Source organism: Mobula hypostoma, chromosome 29, assembly GCF_963921235.1.
Source record: "Mobula hypostoma chromosome 29, sMobHyp1.1, whole genome shotgun sequence".
NCBI classification, from domain to species: Eukaryota; Metazoa; Chordata; class Chondrichthyes; order Myliobatiformes; family Myliobatidae; genus Mobula; species Mobula hypostoma.
Window position 1 is genome coordinate 25,099,760 of NC_086125.1, and position 17,863 is coordinate 25,117,622.

The following is a 17,863-nucleotide window of genomic DNA, read 5'->3' on the forward strand; positions in this document are numbered from 1 at the left end:
GCTGCGTACTGAGCCCCCTCCTTTACTCCCCTGTATACCCATGACTGTATCACCACTCACAGCAAATTAAATTTGCTGACGGCACTACATTGATTGGCCTTGTCTTGATAACGAGGTGGCATACAGAGAGTCATCTCTCTGACACAGTGATGTCAAGAAAATGTCTCCCTCAATGTCGCAAAAACAAAGAAGCTGGTTGTGGACTACAGGAGGAATGGAGACAGACTAGTTTATTGACATAAATGGTTCTGGGGTTAAGAGGGTAAACAGCTTCAAGTTCCTCAACATCCACATCACCGAGGACCTCGTGGTCTGTGCACAGCAGCTGTGCGGTGAAAAAGGCACAATAGCACCTCTTTCATCTCAGACGGTTGAGGAAGTTTGGTATGGGCCCCCAAATCCAAGAACATTCTACAGAGGCACAATTGAGAGCATCCTGACTGGTTGCATCACTGCTAACTATGGGAACTGTACCTCCCTTAATCACAGAGAGTGGTTTGGACAGCCCAGCGCATCTGTAGTTGTGAACTTCCCATGATTCAGGACATTTACAAGGACAGGTGTGTAAAAAGGATCATTGGGGACCCAAGCCATCCCAACCAAACGGTACTGCAGCATAAAAGCTGGGACCAACAGGATCTGGGACAGCTTCTTCCACCAGGCCATCGGACTGATGAACTTACACTGATTTGAGTGAACTCTATAGTACATTGTTTTCTATTTAATGTAAATTATTATAAATTACTGTGATTGCAGATTGCACATTCAGATGGAGATGTAGCGTAAAGATTTTTACTCCTCATGTATGTGAAGGGTGTAAGAAATCGTCAATTCAATTCAGTGGTGATATTTTTGAAAAAATCTACACTGAACATGCTGTGCAGGATAGCATGAATGCTTGTCATTTAAATTTCTGCTAATTCCCATCACTGTCATTTTGATAACACTGCTACAATGTGCTTTTTTTCTGGTTTTTTTTGTTCTGTAGTGTGGAGGAGTAGAGCCTTTCTAAGAAAGCTAGAATTTAAAAGCTCCGTTGAGTATACTTTTTCATTTAATGTGATCATCACCAATCTTGTACGAGCTCTCTGCAAAATCACCATATCCCTTGATGCACAATAAATATCCACAAGTCAAAGTGATAAAGTGCCTGAAGCCTAAGATTTGCAGCATCTAGCAGCACCTTTTGGGGAAACATAGAAAACCTACAGCATAATACAGGCCCTTTGGCCCACAATGCTTGCTGTGTACTTGCTTTCAAAATTACCTAGGGCTACCCATAGCCCTCTATTTTTCTAAGCTCCATGTACCTATCCAGGAGTCTCTTAAAAGACCCTATCGTATCCGCCTCCACCTCCTTCGCGGCAGCCCATTCCACGCACTCACCACTCTCTGCATAAAAAAACTTACCCCTGACATCTCCTCTGTACCTACTTCCAAGCACCTTAAAACTGTGCCCTCTTGTGTTAGTCATTTCACCCCTGGGAAAAAAAAACCTCTGACTATCCACACGATCGATGCATCTCATCATCTTATACACCTCTATCAGGTCACCTCTCATCCTCCGTCGCTCCAAGGAGAAAAGACCGAGTTCACTCAACCTGTTCTCATAAGTCATGCTCCCCAATCCAGGCAACATCCTTGTAAGCAAAACATATCAAAATTGCTGGTGAACGCAGCAGGCCAGGCAGCATCTCTAGGAAGAGGTACAGTCAACGTTTCGGACCGAGACCCTTCGTCAGGACTAACTAAAGAACGTGTGTATATAAATTCTTTCACTTTCTTTAGACATTCTTTCTCTCTCTCTCCTTTTTCTCCCTCTGTCCCTCTGACTATACCCCTTGCCCATTCTCTGGGTTTTCCCCCTCCCCCTTTTCCTTCTCCCTGGGCCTCCTGTCCCATGATCCTCTCATATCCCTTTTGCTTATCACCTGTCCAGCTCTTGGCTCCATCCCTCCCCCTCCTGTCTTCTCCTATCATTTTGGATCTCACCCTCCCTCTCCCACTTTCAAATCTCTTACTAGCTCTTCCTTCAATTAGTCCTGACGAAGGGTCTCGGCCTGAAACGCCGACTGTACCTCTTCCTAGAGATGCTGCCTGGTCTGCTGCGTTCACCAGCAGCTGATGTGTGTTGCTTGAATTTGCAGCATCTGCAGAATTCCTTGTGTTTACGTTTTTAAACATCCTTGTAAATCTCCTCTGCACCCTTTCTATGGTTTCCACATCCTTCCGGTAGTAAAGCGACCAGAACTGAGCACAGTACTCCAAGTGGGGCCTGACTAGGGTCCTATATAGCTGCAACATTACCTCTCGGTTCCTAAACTCAATCCCACAGTTGATGAAGGCCAATGCACTGTATGCCTTCTTAACCACAGAGTCAACCTGCGCAGCAGCTTTGAGTGTCCTATGGACTCAGACCCCAAGATCCATCTGATCCTCCACACTGCCAAGAGCTTACCATTAATACTATATTCTGCCATCATATTTGACCTACCAAAATGAACACCTCACACTTATCTGGGTTGAACTCCATCTGCCACTTCTCAGCCCAGTTTTGCATCCTATCAATGTCCCACTGTAACTTCTGACAGCCCTCCACACTATCCACAACACCCCAACCTTTGTGTCATCAGCAAATTTACCAACCCATCCCTTCACTTCCTCATCTAGGTCATTTATAAAAATCACAAAGAGTAGGGGTCCCAGAACAGATCCCTGAAGCACACCACTGGTCACCGACCTCCATGCAGAATATGACCCATATATCTTTGCTTTCTGTGGGCAAGTCAATTCTGGATCCACAAAGCAATGTCCCCTTGGATCCCATGCCTCCTTACTTTCTCAATAAGCCTTGCATGGGGCATCTTATCAAATGCCTTGCTGAAATCCATATATACTACATCCACTGCTCTACCTCCATCAATGTGTTTAGTCATATCATCAAAAAATTCAATCAGGCTTGTAAGGCACAACCTGCCTTTGACAAAGCTATGCTGACTATTCCTAATCATATTATGCCTCTCCAAATGTTCATAAATCCTGCTTCTCGGGATCTTTTCCATCAACTTACCAACTGCTGAAGTAAGGCCCACTGGTCTACAATTTCCTGGGCTATCTCTACTCCCTGTCTTGAATAAGGGAACAACATCCACAACCCTCCAATCTTCCGGAACCTCTCCCATCACTATTGATGCAAGGATCATTGCTCAGCAATTTTCTCCCTCACCTCCCACAGTAGCCTGGGGTACATATCGTCCAGTCCTGGTGACTTATCCAACTTGATGCTTTCCAAAAGCTCCAGCACATCTGCTTTCTTAATATCTATATGCTCAAGCTTTTCAGTCTGCAGTAAGTCACCCCTACAATCGCCAAGATCCTTTTCCATAGTGAATACTGAAGCAAAGTACTCATTAAGTACCTCTGCTATCTCCTCCAGTTCCATACACACTTTTCCACAGTCACACTTGATTGGTCTTATTCTCTCACGTCTTAACCTCTTGCTCTTCACGTACTTATAGAATGCCTTGGAGTTTTCCTTAATTCTGTCTGCAAAGGCCTTGTCATGGCCCCTTCTGGCTCTCCTAATTTCATTCTTAAGCTCTGTCCTGCTAGCCTTATAATCTTCTAGATCTCTATCATTACCTAGTTCTTTGAACCTTTCGTAACTTTTTCTTTTCTTCTTGACTAGATTTACAACAGCCTTTGTACACCACGGATCTTGTACCCTACCATCCTTTTCATGTCTCATTGGAAAGTACCTATGCAGAACTCCACACAAATGTCCCCTGAACATTTGCTACATTTCTTCCGCACATTTCCCTAAAACATCTGCTCCCAATTTATGCCTCCAAGCTCCTGCCTGATAGCCTCATGTTTCCCCTTACCCCAATTAAACCTTTCTTAACTTGTCTGTTCCTATCCCTCTCCAATGCTATGGTAAAGGAGATAAAATTGTGATCACTATCTCCAAAATGCTCTCCTACTGAGAGACCTGACACCTGACCAGGTTCATTTCCCAATACCAGATCAAGTAGGCTTATCTACATATTGTATCAAGAAACCTTCCTGAACACACCTAACAAACTCCGCTCCATCTAAACCCCTTGCTCTAGGGAGATACCAATCAATATTTGGGAAATTTCCCAGATCTCCCACCACGACAACCCTGTTATTATTACACCCTTTCAGAATCCGCCTCCCTATCTGCTCCTCGATGTCCCTGTTACTATTAAGTGGTCTATAAAAAACAGCCAGTAGAGTTATTGACCCCTTCCTGTTCCTAACTTCCACCCACCAAGACTCAATAGACAACCCCTCCATGACTTCCTCCTTTTCTGCAGCCATGACACTATCTCTGATCAACAGTGCCATGTCTCCACCTCTTTTGCCTCCCTCCCTGTCCTTTCTGAAACATCTAAAGCCCGGCACTCGAAGTAACCACTCCTGCCCTTGAGCCACCCAGGTCTCTGTAATGGCTGCACATCATTGCTCCAAGTACCGATCCACGCTTTAAGCTCATCCGCTTTGTTCATAATACACCTTGCATTAAAATAGGCACATCTCAAACCATTGGTCTGAGCGCGTCCCTCCTCTATCACCTGCCTATCCTCCCTCCAAGCTTTCTCTATTTGTGAGCCATTTGATGGCTCTGGGGCTGGAGTTTAGAAGAATGAGGACAAAGCCTACTGAAAGGTCTGAATAGAGTGGACATGTTTGGGATGTTTTTTTATTGTGGCAAGGTATAGGACTCAAGGGCACAGCCTCAGAATAGAATGATGTCTCTTTACAACAGAGATAAGGAATTTCTTCAGGCAGAGGGTGGTGAATCTGTGAAATTCTTTGCCACAGATGGCTGTGGAGGCCTAGTCATTGGGTATATTTGAGGCAGAGGTTGATTAGTTCTTGGTTACTAAGGCATCAAACGTTACAGGGAGAAGGCAGGGGAATGGGGTTTAAAGGAAAAATAAATTACCCATGGCTGAATACCAAGCAAGCTCAATGGGCCTAATTCTCTACCTATGTCTCATAGATTATGGTCTAAATCAGCAATAAGTCAGCAGAGTGATGAACGCTTTTGGCACGCTGATCTCCATCAGTCTGGGCATTTGGCATAGATGTTGAGATGCTTAGTTACATTTCTGTACAAGACTGGAGAGGCAGAGTTTTGAATATTGCATTCTATTTTGGTAGCCCTGCTGAGGAAAGATACTGTTAAGCTAGAAAGTGCAGAGGATATCGTCAGGATTCAAGGGACCGACTGGGAGAGGTTCAGCAGGTTGGACATTTTTCTTTGGAGCATAGGAGAATGAGGGGTGATCTTATAGAGGTGTATAAAATCATGAGGGTCATAGATAGGGTGAATATACATTTTTTCCCCCAATGTTGGAGAATCAGGAACAAGAGGATATTGGTTTAAGGTGCGAGGGGAGAAGTTTGATATGAACTTGTGGGGTAACTCTTTCATTCAGAGGGTGGTCTTTATGTGGAATGATCTGCCAGAGCACGTGGTTGAGACAAGTACAATAACAGCATTTCAAACACACTTGGACAGGTACGTGGATATTAAAGGATTAGAGGGATATGGGTTAAGCACAGGCAAACCAGACTAGCAAAGATGAGCATATTGATCGATAGGGACCATTTGGGAAGAAACGCTGTGTGACTTGCTCCTAAATTGGGGTGAGGCTTATTTTAAGATAAAGTAAACAAGAATTTGGAAAGATTGTATTGCGGAGGCTATCAGTAGGTATAGGATTGTCTGGGGCTTTAAAAGTAACATTGGGAGAGCTCAGGGTTAACGTGTTCCTGTTGGAGTGAGGGCAAGGCTGATTATGGAACTCTGATTCGCAGGGATATTGAGACTCTGGTCAGGGAAAAGGAGGCATATGTCAGGACTAGCAGCTGGAATCAATGGCCAAATAGCCGAATTCCGCTCCTGTGTCTTTTGGAAGCGGGCAGTGTCATGCTTTCAGTGCCAATATAGCACGTCCACAGGTTACTAACCCTAACTTGTACATTTTTGGAATATGGAAGGAAACCCGAGTACCCAAATGCAGTCATGGGGATAACATTCAAGCCCCTTACCGAAGACAGGAACTAACCCCCCTCTCCCACCGTCACCATCACCTGTGCCATGTAAGTGGGGAAGAAGACACTCGAAAGGCCTGCCTTCATCGGACAGGGCACCGAGTCTGAGAATTGGGATGTCGTGTAATGGCTGTAAAGGATTTTGGAGAGATTATACCTGGAATATTTTGTGCAGTTCTATAGGACGGCTGCGATTAAGACAATGAGACATTCAGCCCATTGAGTCTGCTCTGCAATTCCATCATGGCTGATTTATTACCCCTCTCAACCCTAGTCACCTGCCTTCTCTGTGTAACCTTTGATGCCCTTGCTAATCAAGAACCTACCAATCTCTGCTTTAAATATACCTAATGACTTGGCCTCTACAGCCATCTGTGGCAATGAATTCCAGATTCATCATCCTCTGGCTGAAGGAATTCTTCCTCATCTCTGTTCTAAAGAGATGTCTGACGTCCTACTCTGAGGCTGTACTCTTTGGTCCTAGACTCCATGATGGAATTGCAGAGCAGACTCAATGGGCTGAATGTCTCATTGTCTTAATCGCAGCCGTCCTATAGCCGTCCTATTGGAAACACCCTCTGCATGCCCACTCTGTCTAGGCTTTTCAATATTTTATACATTTCGATGAGATCTGCCCTCATTCTTCTAAACTCCAGCAGGTATAAGCCTAGAGCCATCAAACACTCCTATACATTAACCCTTCCATTCCCGGGATCGTTCTCGTGTACTTCCTTTCGACCCTCTCCAATGCCACCACATACTTTCTCAGCTGAACTGGAGAGGGTGCAGAAAAGATCCGTAGCATGTTACTGAGACAAGAAGAATCGAGTTGTGAGGAGATTCGGATAGTCTGGGAGTGTTTTCCCTGGATTGAAAAACGGCTGAGGGATGGCCCTACAGAGCTTTGTAACATCCTGAGGGGTGTAAATAAGGTTGACAGTCACAGTCGTTGTACCTAGATAAAACAACAGAGGGGTTGTTTGCCACGAGCTGCTTAACAAAGCTCAAAGTCAATTTAACAAAGTATGGGCCACTATATACTAACTTGAGATTCATTTTCTTGCAGAAATTTACTTGAAAATAAAAAAATACAATAGAATTTGTAAGTGGGTTAGATTTTTTTGGTCGTGGGTTAGATTTTTTTAATATAATAAGATTATTATTTTTCAATGTTACAAACTAATTGATTTGTACGAATATAGGGTAAGGAGCCTTTATATGCAATTTAGCTCAATGTATTGACATATATATTTTTTTCCTGTATTCTGTATTCTTATATATAAATTAATAAAAACTATTGAAAGAGAATTTTTAAAAAGCTATAAAGATTCAAAAGATGCAAAACAGTGCAAAACAATGCAAAACTGTCAAAGTACATATGCAGTATACAACCCCGAGATTTGTCTTCCCACAGGCAGCCATGAAACGATGAAAACCAGGGAACCCGTTCAAAGAATAAATATCAAGCACCCCGCCCCCACACATGCAAAAGAAACAAATCACGCAAATTGCAACAATAAAAAATGAGCAAAAAACACAGAATATAAAACACAAAATCGAAAGAGTCCACAAATATTCATTTCTGCTCGGCGTTTGTTATCTGCAGACCGTCCCAGTTCAAAATCATCCAAAATAGCAGCAGAAAATAGGAGTCAGAAGCACATCATGGTGTGAACTACGGAATCCAATCCACAAACGGCGTTGCTTAAACCTTGCCCAGGAGACCAGCACCATCCTCTGGCAGTGTCAGGGAGAAAGAGAGACCATTTGGGAAGGAAGGTCCCTCACCTTCTTACCTTCTCTCCCACCCGCTGGTGCTCCTCCCCCTCCCCCACACTTTTATTCTGGCTTCCACACCCTTCTTTTCCAGTCCTGACGAAGGGTTTCAACCTGAAATGTCAACTGCCCATTCCCCTTTAACATGCTGAGCTCCTCCAGCATTTTGAGCACTTTGCTCTGCATTTCCAACATCCGCAGAATCTCGTGTTCACAATTAGAACAATGTGCTTTTTAGTGAGTCTACCCTTCATTTAACTTTGCATTGTAATCCATATTTGTTCCAATTATCCAGCAAGCTCAATACTTTAATACCAGGCCAGCAGATCTTCAGGACAATCGTAGGCTATAATCTTTATAGCACTTTTAATTTGATTTTACTTTAGGTGCCGCAGAATGTTATCATAGCATTTAAGTGTGCTCAGGAATCAAAGCCCTGGTGAGATTCAAGGGAATGGAAATGACCCAGGTTTCCTGGAGAGTCAGGTAGCAGGTTATTGGAGATTGACTGTATTCTGGACACTTTCTTTCATTTGCTGATTCAAAATGAATGTCTGCCTTCTGCATGAGATATTACCCCTGGGACTTGACATTTAGAAAAGAGGCAGTTTAACAATTAACACCGGACTAAGTCAGAATTCTGGATGATAGTTACACTGACTCGGGCGCAAATCCCAGGCTGTCTGCTAGGGACTCTCAGTCAAGCAATTAAAACTGAAATTAAAGTCAGTTTCATTAATGGTGCCCATGAAACTAATGAATTATAAAAGCCTATCTAATTCACTGATACATGTTGTTGGATCCTGCAGTTTTTGTGATCGCAAGGTCTGGAAATTAAGAGGGAGGCATAAAACTTCTTGCTTATGGCTGTTTTATTACAGTAAGTGTTACAAGGACAAAGAACGAACAAGAAAAATGTGAGAACGAAGAAGATGTGGTGATCACCTACAAAAACTAGCTAAAAAGATAACAACAGCCTAATGATAACAATTAACGTATAAAATAACCAGATTCAAGTGGTGTGACAGCCGCTACAGGAAAATTAAGATGCTTCTAGAAAAATACAGAAGCAGCTGTACTACAATTAGTGGAAAATACGCTGAACAATTTGTAGCTGATTATACAAAAATACAAACATTCATCGGAACATTAAACCACAAGAAAAATAACAATTCTGCACAATAATCCAACAATGTCCTTCCCAGGTTGTGGCAGGGTTCCCATTCCTGTGAATTTTCCATAACCCAAACAAGTGCCAAGTCAGAAATGTGACCACGGACCAAGCTCTCACATGGCAGAAGATGCCCACAGACCTGCAGTAGCCAGCAAATTCATCCCGTCAGGTAAGTTGGGTGTTTTTAAGCAGTGGAAGATCTGTAACCTCTGGCAAGGAAGTAGAACATAGAATATAGAATAGAACAGCCCAGTACAGGCCTTTCGGTCCACAGTGTTATGCCAGCCATTTAACCTACTCTGAGATCAACGTAAACCTTAGCTCCCACATAACCCTCCATTTTCTATTGTCCATAGCCTATTGAAATGTTTCTTAAATGTATTTGCCTCTACCATCACTACCACTGGCAGGGTGTCCACGCACTCACCGCTCTCAGTGTAAATAACTTAACACTGATATCCTCCTTTAATTTTCTTCAATCATCTTAAAACTATGCCCCTTGTCTTAGCCATTCCTGCCCTGGGAAAAATGTCTCTGGCTATCCACCTGATCTATGATGAGGCATATAGATGAGGGTATTGCAGTGGATGTGATCTATGTGGATTTTAGTAAGGCATTTGACAAGGTTCCACACAGTAGGCTTATTCAGAAAGTTAGAAGGCATGGGATCCAGGGAAGTTTGGCCAGGTGGATTCAGAATTGGTTTGCCTGCAGAAGGCAGAGGGTGGTGGTGGAGGGAGTACATTCAGATTGGAGGATTGTGACTAGTGGTGTCCCACAAGGATCTGTTCTGGGACCTCTACATTTCGTGATTTTTATTAACGACCTGGATGTGGGGGTAGAAGGGTGGGTTGGCAAGTTTGCAGATGACACAAAGGTTAGTGGTGTTGTAGATAGTGTAGAGGATTGTCAAAGATTGCAGAGAGACATTGATAGGATGCAGAAGTGGGCTGAGAAATGGCAGATGGAGTTCAACCCGGAGAAGTGTGAGGTGGTGCACTTTGGAAGGACAAACTCCAAGGCAGAGTACAAAGTAAATGGCAGGATACTTGGTAGTGTGGAGGAGCAGAGGGATCTCAGGGTACATGTCCATAGATCCCTGAAAGTTGCCTCACAGGTGGATAGGATAATTAAGAAAGCTTATGGGGTGTTAGCTTTCATAAGTCAAGGGATAGAGTTTAAGAGTCGCGATGTAATGATGCAGCTCTATAAAACTCTGGTTAGGCCAGACTGGGAGTACTGTGTCCAGTTCTGGTCACTTCACTATAGGAAGGATGTGGAAGCATTGGAAAGGGTACAGAGGAGATTTACCAGGATGCTGCCTGGTTTAGAAAGTATGCATTATGATCAGAGATTAAGGGAGCTAGGGCTTTACTCTTTGGAGAGAAGGAAGATGAGAGGAGACATGATAGAGGTGTACAAGATAATAAGAGGAATAGATAGAGTGGATAGCCAGCGCCTCTTCCTCAGGGCACCACTGCTCAATACAAGAAGACATGGCTTTAAGGTAAGGGGTGGGAAGTTCAAGGGGGATATTAGAGGAAGGTTTTTTACTCAGAGAGTGGTTGGTGTGTGGAATGCACTGCCTGAGTCAGTGGTGGAGGCAGATATACTAGTGAAATTTAAGGGACTACTAGACAGGTATATGAAGGAATCTAAGGTTGGGGCTTATATGGGAGGCAGGGTTTGAGGGTCGGCACAACATTGTGGGCTGAAGGGTCTGTACTGTGCTGTACTATTCTATGTATGATTCTTATCATCTTGTGCACTTCTATCAAGTCACCTCTCATCTCCTTCACTTTGGAGAGAAAGTCTCGAGGTTGCTCAGCCTATCTTCATAAGACTTGCTCTCTCATCCAGGTAGCATCCTGGTAAAATCCATCAGGATGGATAGCATCCTTCCTTACCTGGTCTGGTCCATATGTGACTCCAGACACAAAGCTGTGCTTGACTCTTTATTCCTCACTAATCACCAAAATAAGTCATTCTGACAATATCACATTGCTATTTGTGGAAGTTTAATATTAAGTTTCAGAAATATCACATTGAAAACAAAGTGTCTTTCATTATAGAAAGGTAGAGAAAAGCTTTAGGATTGTAAGTTTTTTTTATTGGAAATTGTCAGTCTCTGTCTGCTCAGAGCTGATCTCATTAACAATGCGAAAGTTCAGCATAACCTTCACCTCAGACAAGGCGAAGAATGCTTGCCAAGAAGCTTGTTGATAATGGCTACCCTCCAGATTTAGAACCAGAAAGTTTGAATCATTTTCCATTTAAGATTGTCACCTAAACAATCAAATTTTGGTGATCACATTGCTGTACATTATAGGCATAAAATTGATATGTATTTATCCCCCACTGCATTTCTCTGGACAAATAGCAGATGTTCAGATTGCACTTTGCCACAAATCTTGCCGCCAGCTCATCGGCTTGGAGAACGTAAACACTAAAGAATAAAGGATCTTTACAACTCATGAACTCAGTAGTATTTATTTTTTGCCTTCTTTTGCACATTGCTCATTCGTCTGCCTTTGTTTATGCATAGTTTGTCAGATTTCTTTATTGTCCCGTGAATGTCTGCAAGAAAATGAACCTCAAAGTAGTACATGGTGACATTCACTAAGTGGCCACTTTCTGTGCCGAGGCAGTGGAACTATGAAGATGATAGTTATTCGCCAGAACTGATAGGTAGCATTTCATAAATAGGACTAGATTTTAAAATATCGAATATCTAATTACAAGCTGTAATGACAGTACAGGTTGAGCCCCTAACTGAAATTCCAAAATCTGTAAACATCCGAAATCCCACATTTTTTTGAGTGCTGACATGATGTCACAAACAGAAAATTCCACAAGGCACAGGGAAAGTTCCTGGGCAATGTTGCAGGCCTCTGTGCACCACAAACATTTCTGAGAAGTGACCCCGCATGTGCAATGAACAGAAGGTAATGAAAAATAGAAAACATAAAGTGAAAATGAAGATCTCAATCGTGTATTGAAAGAGTGGATTTCTCTACATTGGAGTGAACGTATTCAGCTTAATGGCATGCTGGTCATGAAACTAGCAAAGATCTATCACGATGAACTCAAAGTTGAAGATAATTGTGAATATTAAACATGATGGTTGCAGAGGTTTAAGAAGAGGCATGGCATTATATTTTTAAAGATTTGTGGTGATAAAGAGTCTGCTGATCACAATACAGCACAGAAACTCATTGGATTTTGTCGCTGATGAAAATCTAACATGCTGGATGGCTTCATGAGTACGTATGTGACGAACAAAGGCTGCTTTCCAGTAGAACATAAATTCAGAGTTGGGAATGATGGTGATGCCAAACAGCCACTGTTCATCTGGGTGGACGAGGTCGTGATAGCTATCTTTCTGATGGTTCAATATACAAGTTATTGTTTCATACACAAAGTTATTAAGTTATTATATAAAATTACCTTCAGGGTATAAGCTGTATAAGTAATGTAAATGAGTTTCGTGTCCAGACTTGGGTTTCATTCCCAAGGTTCAATATCTCATTACATAGATGCAAATATTCCTAAATCCAAAACACTGCTGGCCCAAGCATTTCAGATAAGGGGTGCTCAACCTGTCTGTTTTTCTTTGTATACAAGACACTTAACCAATAGCAATATTTATCTCTCTGACTACAAGGCAATTAAAACTGTAGCAAACTATAATGGCAGCTTGTACTTTTCTATAAAAATTAATGTGGCCCCCTGGTAGGCCTCAGGCTCACTCAGCTCGCTTTTGTCTAGCAGCCTTCGGTCCCACCAAACTGGGTAATCAAGTTTGTGTGGATGCTGTGAGATGTACCCCACCCCGCCAAATAACAGACAATACACCGTATGCGATTAAATGATTACACTTTATAGATCTTACTGGAACTATGTAATTAATAGAGATAAAATATAAAAGGAAAATAAAGGGTGCCAGACTTATCAAAGTTCAACCACTTCGTGCACAACAGTTGGAGCTCAATTAACGGAGTCTTCTTTCCACCATTCGATCCCCTCTGACCACCTCGACCCGCCGTCTGGGACTAACCACGGTGGCCGACCAGATGCTCCACACGAGTTTGTCTTCGTCTCCTCTCCTCGCTGAAGACCCTGGGCTTTGGACTCCCACTCGGGGTTCGTCCCGCCGCCCAGCTTCCAGCATCGCGTCTCCTCTCTCTGCCCCCGTCCGCCTTCTGCCCCAAAGCCCGCGAAAACCAATAGCTTACAGACACGAGAAAGAATAACATCTATCCCAATTGGTTCATTTAACCTCTTATTAATAATATAACCCAAACAAGCTGCGAAAGAGAAGCACTTTCTCAGCAGTTAACATAACAAAGAAGCCATTTTATTCTAACATAACAAAGAAGCCATTTTCATGAGCCTTAGCAATAACATAAAAGAAGAAACCCCTCACATTAACAAACTACATTAAAAATATCATGGCAGTATGTATGTACGTAGATACTAAAAACTCTAGTGAACTATAATATTTTTATTTTGTTTTATTTGTTTTACTTAAGGTACAAATGGTAACAGGCCATTCTGGCTTAATAAGCCCACACTGTCCAATTACACCTGAGTGATCAATTAACCTACTGACTGGTACGTCTTTGAAATGTGTATCTTTCTGTATATAAGGTGTTTTAAACTATAGTGAACTACTGTATAATGGAAGTATGTTTTTGGATATATGGGGTGCTTAAAGCTATCGTGAATTATAATGGTACTATCTATTATTCTGTTTTTAAGGTGATTCAAACTATATTCACCCTTTCAATAAGGATACTCAGCACAGCAACAACAGGTGTTCTGTTCCCCAGAGCCACAATAAACGCCAGCTGTACATTATTCAGTTTGGCAGATTTCCCCAAGTTTCGCTCTGTCCTTCCTCTCCTCCCGGATATTCACAACCCTGAAGTTTTAACCAAAATGAAAACAAAAGTGAAAATCATGAAGTGCAGTCAGGGCCATTTAAGATGCTGTTTATTGCATCACCGAGCAAAAAACAATACATTAAAGAGGCAAGTTTCCACCTCAGTATAACATTGAGGTGACTGACAATCTTGTAGGAATTAGAAAAAAAGATTGAAAAAAAAAAGATAATGTTATTTGGCAGCTGTTAATAAATATTAAATAAACAATGTTAAGGTTGAGAGGGTTGATGTGCCAAATTTCTTCAGCCCCCGCAGGAGCAGAGGCGTTGGTGAGATTTCTTGGCCGTGATATCAACACGGTTGGGCCAGGGCAGGTTATCTGTGTCATGTTCACACCTAGAAACTGGAAGCTCGCAACCCTCTCAAACCTCAACAGTGCCAAGTCTTTTCCCCTTGGAGCAAAGGAGGATGAGAAGTGACTTGACGGTACAAGGTACAAGATAAGAGGCATGGATTGCGTGGACACCCAGAGACTTTTTCCCAGGGTAAAAATAGCTAATGTGAGGGGGGCATCATTTTAAGATGATTGGAGGAAAGTATAGAGGAGACGTCAGAGGTAATATACTTTTACGCAGAGAGTGGTGGGTGTTGGGGGTGGTGGTAGAGTTAGACACATTAGGGACATTTCAGAGATTCTTGGATAGGCACATGTGTGATGGGAAAATGGAAGACTATGTGGGAGAGAAGGGAGACAGATCTTGAAGTAGGTTAAAGAGTCAGCAGAACATCAGGAGCCGAAGGGCATTTACTATGCTGTAATCGTCTATATTCTATGCCTCTCATGGTTTTATATACATCTCTATAAATTCCCACCTCAGTCAGCTGCACTCCAAGGAATAAAGCCCCTACCTGGCCAACCTCTCGCTATAATCCAATCCCTCAAGTCCTGGTAACATCCTTAAATTCCACCATTAAATCAGTTTGTGGCCTACCTGCCCCCTAGCTCCACACACCTTCTTGTGTTCCACATGTCCTGTATATCTTTACACAGCAGAAACTGATCAATCTCACTCCCTAATGATTTCCTTTGACCTCCCAGTGTTCCTAAGTTTTCAGGAAGTCATGTCAATACCCGTTCACATGATCGGATCTAATTATAAGATTATGCACTCAGTTGTACTGTGTAATTTCCAAAGTGCTAAAAAGTTCACCACTCAGACTTCTAACTCAAAAGAGTTCACATCAAGGTTGTGCAAGCCAGCCCCATAAATTAACCCTTCAGTTTCTGGAGTCAACTGTAGTAGTGCAATCACTCAAATCGAGAATGATGTTCTCCTAAGGGGTTGTCTATTGCTGGGTCATCGGGTGGCTGTAGACGCCAATCCGGAATCCACATAGGGTGGTTCCCTTAATGGAGAATGCCTGTGCATGACTTTGTTTAACGTGGGGAAGCTGGTGCACGGGCGGCCGCCACACGGTCTTTAACAGATCGGGGTCAGGGTCCACTGGCATTGAATACAAGACGACTGGGGACCCCTCTCTGCTGTTGTGATGTGTCATCATCTTCTGCCGGCTCCACCAGTGAGGTCTTGGATGGGTTGGACTTTCTCTGGAGCCTCCCCCTCAACCTTCCCACCATGGGTGACCCTACCACTAGTCTCCAGACGGCATCGCTCTCAAGATCCCAGGAAGTCACAACCCTCTGCACCACAACAAGGTGTCAATCCTCGGAGAAATCCGTACTGTAATCCCTTCAACACTGACCATTACACTCAATTAGATTCATGTTTAGAGCACCAGTGCCTGAAACCAAGTCTGCTTCTATTCACCTTTCTGAATACTTTTTATTTTCAGTGTCACAGGTTCTTGTGATCTGGTCAACATCCACCCTTGACATTCAAGACCAATATACCAAAAGCCATGGAAGCAGAATTAAGTCATTCGGCCCATCGAGTCTGCTCCACCATTGATCATGGCTGATTTATTATCCCTCTCAACCCCAATTTCCTGCTTTCTCCCGTTAAACTTTGACACCCTTTCTAATCAAGAACCTATCAATCTCTGTTTTAAATATACCCAGTGACCTGACTTCCACAGCTGTCTGTGTCTTTACCATCTCGGAGTTCTGCATAATTAAACAGAAACTCAATTAGACCAGTCACATAAAAAATGTGGTTATAAAACCCTTGTAATTGTACCACCTCAGCCATTTCCTTTGGCAGCTCATTCCAAATATCCACCATCCTTTGTGTGAGAAACTTCTCATTGGGTTACCTTTAAATCTTTGACCCCTACCCTGAGAAAAATACTGTGACCATCCACCTCATCTAGGCCCCTCGTAACTTTATAAGTCTCTGTAAGGTCACCCCTCAGTCTCCTTTGCTTCAGCGAAAACAGCCCCTGCCTATCCCAAATATCCTAGAGGGAAGTCCCAGATAGAGTGGATGTGAGAGAGTCTAGGACCAGTGGGCACAGCCTCAGAATAGGATATCAGGACATCCCTTTAGGACAGAGATGAGCAGGAATTTCTTTAGCCAGAGGCTGGTAAACCTGTAGATGCTAAGTCATTGGACATATTTAAAGTGGAGGTTGATAGGCTCTTGGTTAGTAAGGTCACTAAAGATTACAGGGTGAAAGCAGGAGAATGGGATTAAGAGGGGAAAAATTCAGCCATGACTGACTTGACAGGCTGAATGGCCTAATTCTGTTCCTCTCGCTATGGTCTTGTGGCCTTAGCTAGACTCTCTGCCTAACTCAGGTCCCAGCAACAACCTTTGAATCATTTTTTGCACCCCCACCCTGTTATTCACTTCCTTTCTATAGTATGATGACAGGATCTGTACACAATATTCCAGGAGCAGTCTCACCAATGTCTTGTATAGCTGTAGCATGGTATCCCAACTCTTGTACTTAATGTCCCATCCAATGAAGGCAAGCATGTCTCTTCACTACTTTGTCTACCCACAAATTTACTTTCAGGGAGCTGAGTGCTCACAGCCCTAAATCTCTCTGTTCTCCAACACTTCCCAGGGCTCTGTCATTGCCTTTGTGAGTCCTCCCTCAGTACTGGATTAATCTGTCAATCATGCTGGGAACAGCACCCTCCTCCTTACACTGGCTCTAGACAATCAAATCCTTTCTTCCCTCACTTCCTCCCGTCCTTTCCCTCTGCAAGTGCAGGAGGTGCCCAGCCTGCCCGGCTGCGTACGTCATCCGTCTCTACACTTTGCAACTCCTACATTCTTTCATCTGTGTTCTTACTCTCTAACTGCTCCCCTTTTCACTCATTGATCACTTTGCTTACAGCTTATCTCCACAGCCACCCCAGTTTCACCCTCTGCAGCCTCTTTTTCTCCCCCTAGTTCTGGTGGTAAGGTAGCGTAATGCTATTTCAGCGTTAGGACATGGATGGCTAAGGTCATGGTCTGAGTGCAGGTGGATGGGACTAGATGGAAGATCAGATGGGCACAGAATAGATGAGCCAACAGGCCTGTTTCTGTGCTGTAGCGCTCTATGACTGAAGAAGGGCATTGCTTTGGTTCAAAGGGCAGCATGATAGCGTAGTGGTTAGTTCAGGTTTCGATTCCCACTGCTGTCTGTAAGGAGTTTGCATGATTTCCCCGCGACTGCATGGGTTTCCTCCAGGTGCTCCAGTTTCCACCCACATTTCAAAGACGTATGGGTCAGGGTTTGTGAGCTGAGTGCATGCCCCGTTGGTGCAGGAAGCCAACGTGGTGACACCTGCAGGCTGACCCTAGCACGACCTTCGCTGAATTGATTTGACACAAACAGCACGTTTCACTGTATGTTTCGATGTACACGAGACAGACAAAGCTAATCCTTAGCCTGAAGCATTAACTTGTTCCCTTCATGCAAATGTGGCTGGATCTGTTGCACACCTCAGGTATTTTCTGTTTTTATTTTATATCTCCAGCAGCTG